This window comes from Bos grunniens, chromosome 2 (assembly GCF_055505025.1).
Source record: "Bos grunniens cultivar Pamir isolate PY7600 chromosome 2, Bosgru_T2T1.0, whole genome shotgun sequence".
Lineage (NCBI taxonomy): Eukaryota > Metazoa > Chordata > Mammalia > Artiodactyla > Bovidae > Bos > Bos grunniens.
Window position 1 is genome coordinate 116,621,713 of NC_141166.1, and position 11,500 is coordinate 116,633,212.

Sequence of the window (11,500 nt, forward strand, 5' to 3'; positions counted from 1 at the left end):
GAACAGATCATTCAGGGGTACCTTGAAAACAGTTTTTCATTTTTTGGACACCACAAGGCTATCAATGTGGAAAAACATGTGGTTGTTATTTAAGCTTACACATTTGGCTCTCCTCATCTTTGATACAGTGACCCTCTTTAATACCACGGTAATTTACGTGTTTCACACTACTCCAACCTGTCCTGCTCACACAGTCTCTAATTAAAGCTAAAGCCCAGAAGATAAAATCAGGGGAGGTAAAAGCTCTTCCATTTTCTGCAAGCTTTGGGCACTAAGGCTGGATATCTCTATGTCTCCTTTTTTAAAGAGATACAGACAACTGTCATCAGAGAAGACAAACTACTAGATTAGAAGATTTTGTAAATATTTAAACTTAACTAATAAACTAGCATATGTTTATAAAGAACATAGTCTTGAAGATCTCATAGCCAGAACAAAGGCTGGTAATTAACTTTGGAAAGAACCCAAAAGGAAGAAAGTGAAAGTGAAGTTGCTCAGTCATGTCCAATTCTTTGGGACCCCATGGACTGTATGTAGCCTCCCAGGCTCCTCCATGCTTGGGATTTTTCAGGCAAGAGTACAGAAGTGGGTTGCCATTTCCTTCTCCAGGGGATCTTCCCAACCCAGGGATTGAACCTGGGTCTCCCACTTTGCAGGCAGAGGTTTTACCCTCTGAGCCACCCGGGAAGAAAACAATTAGCTAAATGATCTCTTAGTTTAGAGGCTGCAAGATTTTGGAAATGCCTATGACTCAGTCAGGGCTTCCCAGGCAGCGCTAGTGGTAAAGAAAAATGAAAATGAAAGTCCCTCAGTCCTGTTCAACTCTTTGCGACACCATGGACTATACAGTCTATGGAATTCTCCAGGAGAAAATGCTGGAGCGGGTAGCCTTTCCCTACATCCAAGGGATCCCAACTCAGGGATTGAACCCAGGTCTCCTGCCTTGCAGGCAGATTCTTTACCAGCTGAGCCACAAGGGAAGCCCAGTGGTAAAGAACCTGCATCCCAATGCAGAAGACATTAGAAATGTGGGTTTGATCCCTGGGTTGGGAAGGTCCCCTGGAGGAGGGCATGACAACCCACTCCAGTATTCTTGCCTGGAGAATTCCACGGACAGAGGAGCCTGGCAGACTATGGTCCAAAGCGTGGCACAGAGTCAGACACAACTGAAGCAACCTAGCATGCACGCACTCAGGACTCGGTCAAGTATCTCTTAAGCTTTCTACTAGGAGCACTGGGAACCTGACAGGTTAGATCCTAACCCATGTGCTGTCTGCTTTGGCCCACTTAGGGATGTCAGGAAGATATTATAGATGTGAAGGCACCTTAAGCATTGAAGAAAAGAGGTGCTATATAAAACCCAAGGCTTTATTGTTATTCCCATTGCCTTTTGTGGCAGGCCTTTTTTTTTTTTTTCAAGGATGCTGCAGCATAGGAGGCGTTCGTAAAAAGCCCAATAAGTAAAAGCAACCAAACAAGACAAACAAAGGAAAGAGGATCCCATGTGACAATCTGGGAGTGCCCAGCTGAGCATCGTTTGACGGCTGTGGGCACTCTGCCTTTGGGAAGGCTGCAGAGGGCTGAGCACAGAGCTGGAGAGCAGCATTGCAAAGGGGACCAAATTGTAGCTCATGATGGTGTGTGTGTTGGGGGCTGTGTGTCTATCAGACCCTTCTGGTACCCACAACAATGACTCAAAGGGCCCTAACATGAGATGTACTGATTCTCTATGAATGCTGAAAACTGCAAGGTGATGTTGCCAACTGAAATCTTACAGGTCTTCAGATGGTATACCAGTTTCTCTCTGTTTCTCTCTTTTCCCCAATTTTCTTCTTTTCTCTCTCTCTCTCCTCCTTTCTCCTTTCCTCTCTCCTTCTTTCCTTCTGTCATATTACATTCCTATCTTCAGCCAAAACACAATTCACTGCCAGGCTAATGTGTTCACCTGGTACAATAGACTCTGTTTCTCCTCAAACTCTAAATTAAACATAATCCCCAATGCGGTGGCATTAGGAGGGTGGGCCTTTGGGGTGATTAGATCATGAGGGTGGTGCCCTCATGAATGGATTCATGCCCTTATGCAAGAGGCTCCAGAGAGAGCTCACCTCCCTTCCACCCTGTGAGGATACTAAGAGAAATCAATCCTCTGTGAACTAGGAAGTGGGCTCTCACCAGACACCAAATCTGCAAGTACCTTGATTTTGGACTTCCTGGCCTCCAGGACTATGACAAATAGATGGCTGTTGTTTAATCTACCCAGTCTATGGTATTTTTAAAATAGCTGCCCAAACTAAGACTGCATCCCAATGCAGAATCTGAGAAAAGAACATGCCTACAGGTGGTGTCTTTGGAGGTGATGTTGGGAATCAGGGGTGGACCAGGGAGCATGGAATGAAGAGGGAGGAACAACCAATCACAGGGGCCTTGTGAAGCTGGTTCCTGCAGCAGGCAACTGGGACTGGACTTTACGAGGACCACTGGAGGCTGTAGAATGCTTGTCAGAGTTGCTTTCAATAAAAAGTATTGACAGCAAAACATTTATCCATCAGCTCTCATCTCTGGTTGGCTAGGGATTACTCCAGTTGCTATAACCTGTATCCTGAACAGTCTTCTCCAGGCATGGTTCAAGCTCTTTAAATGAGGTGCTGTCAGCAGAAGTGGCCTTTGGACACATGCTGCTGTGGTGGTTGGTAACCGAGGTGAAGCTGGCAGGATATGAGATAATCCCAAGGGACTCTGACACGCCAGGCTTTCCTCCGCCAGCTTTTGTGTAATTGACTTGTGTTGACTGATTCCTCTTAAGTTTCACAGTATTGATTTTTGCCCAGCAATTTTGCCTAGAGAATATTTTTAAGTCTCCTGAATCCATCACATATAATTGTGCCAATTCTGGCCAGTTTTGGTGGCCAGTTAGGTGGTTCAGAGATTTGGATGTCGAGTCAGGTGGCCTGAACTCAAATCCTAGCTCCACCATGAAGGAGCTGTGCAAACTTTGAGAAGTTACTTAACTTTTCCCATCTCTAAATCAGGGATAATTACAGTACCTATATCACAGAATTATCACTCTAAAGATTAAGTGAAACAATCAATGTAAAATAATTAGTCCAGTGTGTGGGTCATACCAAGTATTTCATAAATATAAACAATTTTTTGAATCTGATGAGTATAATTTCACACCTTCATCTAAGTCACTGGTAAAATTACTGAAGAGAAAATATACAAATGAAGAACTCATTAGCAGTTTTTCTGAATCTTCCATTTAGGTTAACATTAATCCATGGGATCATAAAATCTCAGCTTTTTGAATATAAGCATCCATCTTATGCTTGAGTTCATCATGAGCGATGACTTCAATTGCTTTGATGAAGCAAAGGAATGCTGTATCTACATGGCGGTGCTACTAAGTGTGCTCCATGGGCCCAGTGCTGGTCTATCAACTATTACTAGTCCACAGTGAGATATGTACAGAAATTGAGAGTAAGTGGATACAAATGTTTTTAGCAACTTGACATTGCCTTGACTTCCAAATGCATGGTCAATGAATTCATTTCACTGAATATCATACAGATCAGATCAAGGAGTATTGAACTTGTGAGGAAAGTCTATAAAATGAGCAGTAGGACCATGTTAAGCATGTGATATTTTAAGGTTAATTAGTCAATTGTAACCCAGAAGTTTTAAAGACAGAAACCTTGTCTTTCATAAACAATTAATTTAAATTTAACTATAACTTTACAGAATAAGTAGTTGGAACTGGTTACTGATACTGAAAATTGAGAAATTTTGCAAATAGAGTATCACTTGCTTCATTTTAGAAAAAAATTAAAAACCAATATCCTATTTTGTCCTTGTTACTATGGACACATCTCTACAAGACAGGTTTCTCTCTTTTAAGTATTACTGAAACATAGAAAGAGTTTTGATACACATTTTCCCTTATGAGTATTATTGTCATCAATCTATCCTAGATTAGGTAAGTTGCAAAGCAAGAAGCAAACTCATCCATCACATTGAAATTAAATACTGATATACAAATTGTTCATTAAAAGCATGAATATAGGTATTTAGTATGGGGATTTATTCCACTTATTTCATGTTATGATGGCAGAGTTATAAAAATTCTGAGTGTAGCAGTAGTTTTCTCTATTATTCACCTTTATAGATATTTTCAGTGAACAACCTATAATATTTAGTTTTTAAAAATTCAAATTTTTTTCTCTGCCATGTTTGTTTTGATACTATTTATTGAAATGCAGCTTAATGTCTACTCAATAATTTAATATTCAAAATGGAGGGCAAGAGACAGGGCCTTGAGGGTGGTTGGAAGGCCGGTGCTTGGAGGTGTTTTTCTGAATGGGAGTGACCTGGTGGGAGTTGCAGGTGGGGGATCAGGCAGGCAGGGAGTATCTGAGAGGACTGGTGAGGGGGTGGTGGAAGGAGCCACTGGAGTTTGCAAGCAGATAGAGAAGGCAGACTTCCCTGGTGTCTCAGCTGGTAAAGAATCTGCCTGCGATGCAGGAGACATAGGTTCAATCCCTGGGTTGGGAACATGCCCGGGAGAAAGGAATGGCAACCCACTCCAGTATTCTTGCCTGGAGAATTCCATGGATAGACAAGTCTGGAGAGTTTGGGGTCACAAGTCCATGGGGTCGCAAAGAGTCAGACATGACTGAGTGACTAACAATTTCACTTCACAGAAGGGAGAGTAGGGAGAGGTGTAATTTGAAAATTAAACCCCCCCAGATGAAATAAACAAAAAGGGGGCTTGTATTTTGTAGTCTAAACTGGTAATTTATTTTTTATTGATTTTTATGAAAGTTAGCAAACTCTTGGAGATTTTATAAAATTTTATCTTTTACAACAGTTTGGGAAGCACCGCCCTATGCTATTCACTTGATTTACCAACCATCAAAGGAAAAAAGAAATGTATATCTCCTATGAAACTGACTAATATAAACCCCCTATAAGATTTTATCATCTATAAAACAACTGCAATTAGATATCACAAGACATTGTAAGGCTGAATTTTTGCATATGAACTGGCTTTGAAGACAGGTTAAAAAAAAATAACCACCAATTCTTACATTTACAACTGTTTCTGCCAGTCTCATCCACATCATAGACTGTTAGAAGTAGAAGGTATAATCCAAAGTGTCATCTTTAAAATGATGATGCCTGAAAGACAATAAGCGTCCACCCTCAGAGAATGATGGGAAGCCAGAAGGTGCGGGGAGAGGGGCAGGAGCACAGGAAGGGCAGCACTTTGGATGGATTTTATTTCTTTGGCATAATTTTTCTCACTGACCCCATAACATGGACAATGTGGCCTGGAAGCTCTAAAACTAGATCATTCATTAATCAACAATTCAGCAATCTTGGAGTGTATGCTATGACTACTAAGACTTGAAGAAGTTAAAAGCATAGGAGGAAGTCAATAACAATAACAAAACCCAGTGTATGCTGTTTTTAGAAAAATAGAGGGATAAATACATTCATTTTTAAGAACCATTTTTATTGAGATATAATTCACATATAAAACTTACCCATTTAAAATGTACAATTTAACAGTTTTGGTGTATTCATGGAGTTGTACAACCGCTTTACAATCTGAAGTTTAGCATGTTTTACATTCACTTTTATGTAAATACCAATCATGAATGTATGACCCATGGACTGTAGCCCACCAGGCTCCTCTGTTCCTGGAATTCTCCAGGCAAGAATACTGCAGTGGGTTGCCATTCCCGTTTCCAGGGTATCTTCCTGACCCAGAGATCAAACCCAGATCACTGCATTACGGGCAGATTCTTTACCATCTGAGCCACCAGGGAAGCCCATATATATACACATATGCATACATATATGTACACCCATAATTATATAGTCATACATATGTGTGTGTGTATATACATATATGTGTATGTATATGCGTGAGTATGTCTATACATGTACTCTAAGTTATTATTGAATTAAAAAATAAATCTCCAGTCGCCTTAGAGGATTAAGAGCACCTGACTTAAAGGAGCCTAGCCTCCTGCCACTTTCCTGTTTATTGCTCCAGAGAGGAGTTGAACGAGTAGCCCAGGGTTGGACACCACCAGCCTCCCCTTGAGGCCAGCTTGAGTGAGCAGGCTGCTCTGCCCTTGCCCTGACCCTCATCCTGACTAAGTGGCACTGGGCCCTTCCAGGTAGATATGAGCCCAGAGCTGGGCCTTGCAGCCCAAGTCAGAGGTGCTGGTGGTTTTTCAATGTTGATTCTAGCCTGGTTGAAAGTACCAATGCATTTTTGAAGTGGCCTCAGAACATCAGATAATGATTTTACTCCCCCTAACCTGGGTTAGGTTCAAACTGGATGACTTCAGAGGAGAAGATTCATGTATTCCCCCTTTGTTTTATTTCAAATCCTTAGTTCCTTGATTTACTTCCTGCTTCCAAACACGGTTTGTCCCTCTGGTCTCCCCCTCCTCACAATTCTCACTCTTTTCTTGGAATTTAGGACATCTGATTGACGCTCTTGAAAGGATATCTGGGATAACTGTGTTTTGATGAACTGTTATTATTTTAGTCACTAGATATTCAGCCGACTAAGTAATTTGTTAAATGCAAACAACATATCCTTTCCAAGTATACCACTTCAGGGCATCCCAACCACTAACCACAGCCCCATGTTCTTGGATAAAAACAATAAATGTGTTCATCTGAGAAGAGGGAAAAAAAATGAAAATGTTATTTTATTGGAAAACCCAAATAATTTTAAAATAAATATAAGGAAAATATAGCTCCCTAATGTAAACTTGACCATGAGAGGCAAACATCATAAAAAAGCAGTCTCTGTTTCAGGTGTTCTGGAAACAAACTTGCCTTCACGGTTTCGGGTGCCGCACCAAACATCAACAGAATATAGGGACATATTCTGCACTTGAAGGGTTATATAACACTTTACATTTTTTCTCAATCTTTTCCATCTTGCAGAAATTTAGAGGCTATAATTTTGGCTCCCACAAACAGTGGTTTCAACCAGCATGTATTTCAATGATGAAAATTTTAAAACATTAGACAACAACCACCTGGTCTACCTTTTCGTTGTCTTCAAGTGACTCACTGGAAAAGATGAGTCTTTTCCCTGATGCTGGAAAAGATTGGGGGCAGGAGGAGAAGGGGACAACAGAGGATGAGATGGTTGAATGGCATCACGGACTCAATGGACATGAGTTTGAGCAAGCTCTGGGAGATGGTGAAGGACAGGAAAGCCTGGCATGCTGCACTCCATAGGGTTGCAAAGAGTTGGACACAGCTGAGTGACTGAACAACAAAAACAACATGAGCGAACTGATGGTGAAAACAAATGGTCTGTGTAAAGAAGAACATTTAATTATGTAAAGTCACAGCCTAGTCAGAACTCTTCAATATTTTCTGAGCTTTCACCACCTACCAACACTGGGCCAGGAACACTGCAGACCCTGCGCTCCCAGGGTAGGCATCCCAGAGTGGAGACAACTAATGAGCAGCTAATGAGCATAAGCCTAGAAATGGTCTGCTGCTGGAAGAGCCCGGCTCCAAGGGGGTTTCTGGCAGGGGGACTGCCACAGGAAGTAACGTCCTCTCAGCAAACAGAAATCACAGGCTTCTTACAAGTAGAGTGATTTTAGCTTCACCACTTAATACTTGGCTTCCCAGGTGGCACAGTGGTAAAGAATCTGCCTGCCAGTGCAGGAGACACAAGAAACGAAGATCCCCTGGAGTAGCAAATGGCAATCCACTCCAGTATTCTAAAATCCCATGGACAGAGGAGCTTGGTGGGCTGCAGTCCATGGGGTTGAAAATAGTCAGACATGACTGAGCATGCCCAGACACACAATACTTGGATCAGCAGACACCAAAAGGGTATACAAACCTGCTCCCTGTTCCACTCAAGTTAAAAGCCATTTCCCAAACCCAGGAAACCACCAAAATAGCCTTGCTTGCCTCAATGCATTTGGAAGTTTTTCAATAATAAAGGCTATCAACTGCATATTTTCTGACCAGGAGCAAAGTGGCCATCTTTTTCATTTTCCTTTTTCTTTCTAAGATGCCAACATCTATTTCTGCTCTGTTTGTGAGGGTTTTCATTAGAAAAAGCACCATTTATACAAATTCTCTCTGATTAAAATGTATTGCCTTTTGTGAGTGATGAATTTAGACAAGTAAAATATCTCTGTCTTTATTTTCCATCATAGTTGGTCATAAATCCTGCAAGCTAGAAGTGATAATGTGCTCTGGCTTCATGTAATTGTGCTGGCGAGAGCTCTATGTGCTCATGTCTCCAGTTTTATTGTGTCGGGAAGACAGACAACTCTTCCAAGTTGCTGATGGAGATGCTGGCGGTGGCCCAGCTCTTGAGGGAGATGATATTTGGATTGCTTTCTCTAAGGGATTGCTTTTCTCTGGTCAGTGATTTCTCTCATGGCTCTGTGTCCATCCTTTAGAAGACCATATAGAAAGGAGAAATATTTCCCACCTTTACCACTTAATGGGGTGGTGGCCATGCTGAGCTTGAAAGCTTCAAAGAAAATAACCAAGTCACTTTAAATGCATTCACATGAATTCAATCTCTCCTCCCTCCCTCCCTTCCTTCTTTTCTTCCTTCTTCCCTCCCTCCCTCTATTCCACATGCGTTTATTAAATATCTTACCTCATACTATCCTGAATGTCATGAAAGTCCTGAAGGAGTTTCGTGGTCTGGCATGGAGAAGACAACTATAATGGGAAATTTGGGGAAGAGTGTCAGCTTTGACAAATGTATGTGTTAGGGTACTATTAGCTGCTATAACAATAAACTTCAAAAAAATTGACTTAACACACTAGAAGTTTATTTCTCACTCAGATAACAATCCAAACAGATGTCCCTTAGCTGCAGGACACAGGATTCAGGTTTCTGTCTTGAGGTTCAGACTTGCCCGAGGTCTTCAGAATCTCTTCCAGCCCTCAGAGAGAGCAAAGATGCACACTCACATCTTAGAAATCCCATTTTTCTGACTTTTCACTGGGGAGAACTTATCACGCAACCCCAGCTAGATGCAAAGGACACCAGCAAGACCAGTTTCAGTCAGGCAACTACATTTTTATAGCATAGAAGGAGATGAAAAATGAGTGGACAGTTAGCTACAAGAAGAACAAGGAACAAATTCTTTTTTTTTTTTTGAATCAACTGATATTCTGGTGATAATGGAGCACTTAGGAAAATTTTGGTGGGCCTGCTTTCTATTATAAGCTAGGAAAAGGACAAGGAGGTCTGAGGATCTAATGGTGGAGATACAAGCAGGTCTAGGTTGTATTTCTCAAGAAATAAAATATGATAAAGTCTATGTCAGTTCCTAGGAAGAAGGGGAAGCTTTGCTTTTCAAATACCCATCACTGTGTGATTTGGCTCATTTTCTTTTTTTTTTTTCTTGAAGGGATCATAAAAATTAAGTCTAAAAGAAAAGCAGTTCTTCAGAGAGCAGGTTTGGCTGCCCTTTGAGATACCTAATTTACAAAAGTTCCCTTTAATGGGTGTCATCTTACAGTCAGGGAAATGAGCCACTACCTTCGGAAGTCAGGTTTGTTAGCTTTTTTGCCTGAATCCCCTCCATTTTTCTCACAGCCTCAGTGAGCACAGTTTCTTTTCATCCTAATGTGATGGGGGATAAAATGAAAGGGAATCTTCCTTTATGCAATCGTGAAACTTTCCAGTTGTGAAGCACTTTGAAATACAGACTAATTAATAAACACAACTCTCTTCTAAAATCGTGAGGATCGCTGTTCTCATTTTTCACAGCTGAGAAGGCTGCAGTTAAAATAGTTGGCCCCAGGCTGTGCACCTTGTCGGTGGAAGAACTTCAAGGCATCAGCCTGCATTCTTGCAGGATGGCATGCAGCCTCTCTGGAGAATAATCAGTAGCTAACAGCGACTTCCTCAGCGACTCCACAGTGCCCCTGGCACCAGCTATGCAATTAGCAGTGTTTTTGTCACAAGCTGTGAGTGACCCACTAAAGAGAAAGGAGAAAAAGTGACTCACCGGATGGCCCTATAGCTCATGAACACTTTCAGAGATTGAAGAAATCTTTTGTAATTACTAGCTCTGTGCTAAACCAAGAATCAGAAAGATGAGAAGTGTTTGTCCATGTCTTCAGGGTGCTAAGACCTCGAGGCCCAAGTTGTTATCATCATCGCAGAGACAGAGGAATTCAGAGCCTGAGACGGCTCACTTGCCCAACAGTGAGTTGTTAACAGGACTTTCTTCCTAATATCATTCTTCTGTTTTGATTCACAAAATGATAAGCTACTGTATACAAATAGGCTGTTTCAATAAGAAAGAAGTTAGCATGAGTGACAGCAAGTGTTAAGGTTTGCCCTGATGACATCGTTTGTGATGGAATAATTGGTTCTGAATTATCTCATAGATACAAACCAGCCCTCGTGGTAGTGTATAACCAGAGTTTTGGAGCATATAACCAGAGTTTTGGCTCTCCCCACAACTAAAACACTTATATTTCAGAGACTGTATGGATAGTTTGCTTATGAGGAACAGAGACCTGTCATAAACTGCTGACTGTCAAGTATAAGAGAAATAACCTAGGACAGAATATAGATCTCTGTAGAAACTTTGTTTCTCCCTTCTTCAAGAAGTGTGTGTTATTTATGTAGGTGAGGGAATAGACAGTCATGAATAAACCCAGCCAGGACACTCTGGTTTCATTTTCAGTTGTGACCGCAGTGAGATTAGATAGCGTGAAGCTGCACTGTTCGGTGTGGGAGCCACCAGTCACTTGTGCCTACTACGAACTGAAATGTTCTCCGAGAGAAAAATACAGACTGGAATTTTTTTTAAATTATTTATTTTATTTTTGGCCTCACTGGGTCTTTGTTGCTGCATGCTGGCTTTCTCCAGCTGAGGTGAGCAGGGACTACTCTTTGTTGCTGTGTGCAGGCTTCTCATTGCGGTGGTTTCTCTTGTCAAGGAGCAGGGCCTCTAGGTGTGCAGGCTTCCGTAGCTGTGGCTCAAGGGCTTAGCGGCCCCATGGCAGTGATGCCCCAGAACTGTGGTCGAAGCTGTGTCTCCCGCTTTGGCAGGCAGATTCTTAACCACTAGACTACCAGGGAAGTCCCGGGCTGAATGTCAACATCTTTTTTTGTTTGTTTTTAATCAACCTTATTGAGATACAGCATATGCCCAATAAAATGCATTAATTGAACTCGCAGTTCAATAAGTTTATAAATAAATAAATAAAAATCAAGATATAGAACATGTTCGCCACTCCCAAAGCATACCCCATTCCGTTCCCTCCTCATCCTCCCAACTCAGACAACGTTGGCCTCAGACAATCTCTGAGGCAATCACTTACTTTAAAAACTAAGATTTTAAAAATCTTAATGTGAAACAAGTGAAGAGCTAAAGTGAAGTCGTTCAATCATGTCTGACTCTTTGCGACCCCATGGACTGTAGCCTACCAGGGCCCTCCGTCCACGGGATTTTCCAGTCAA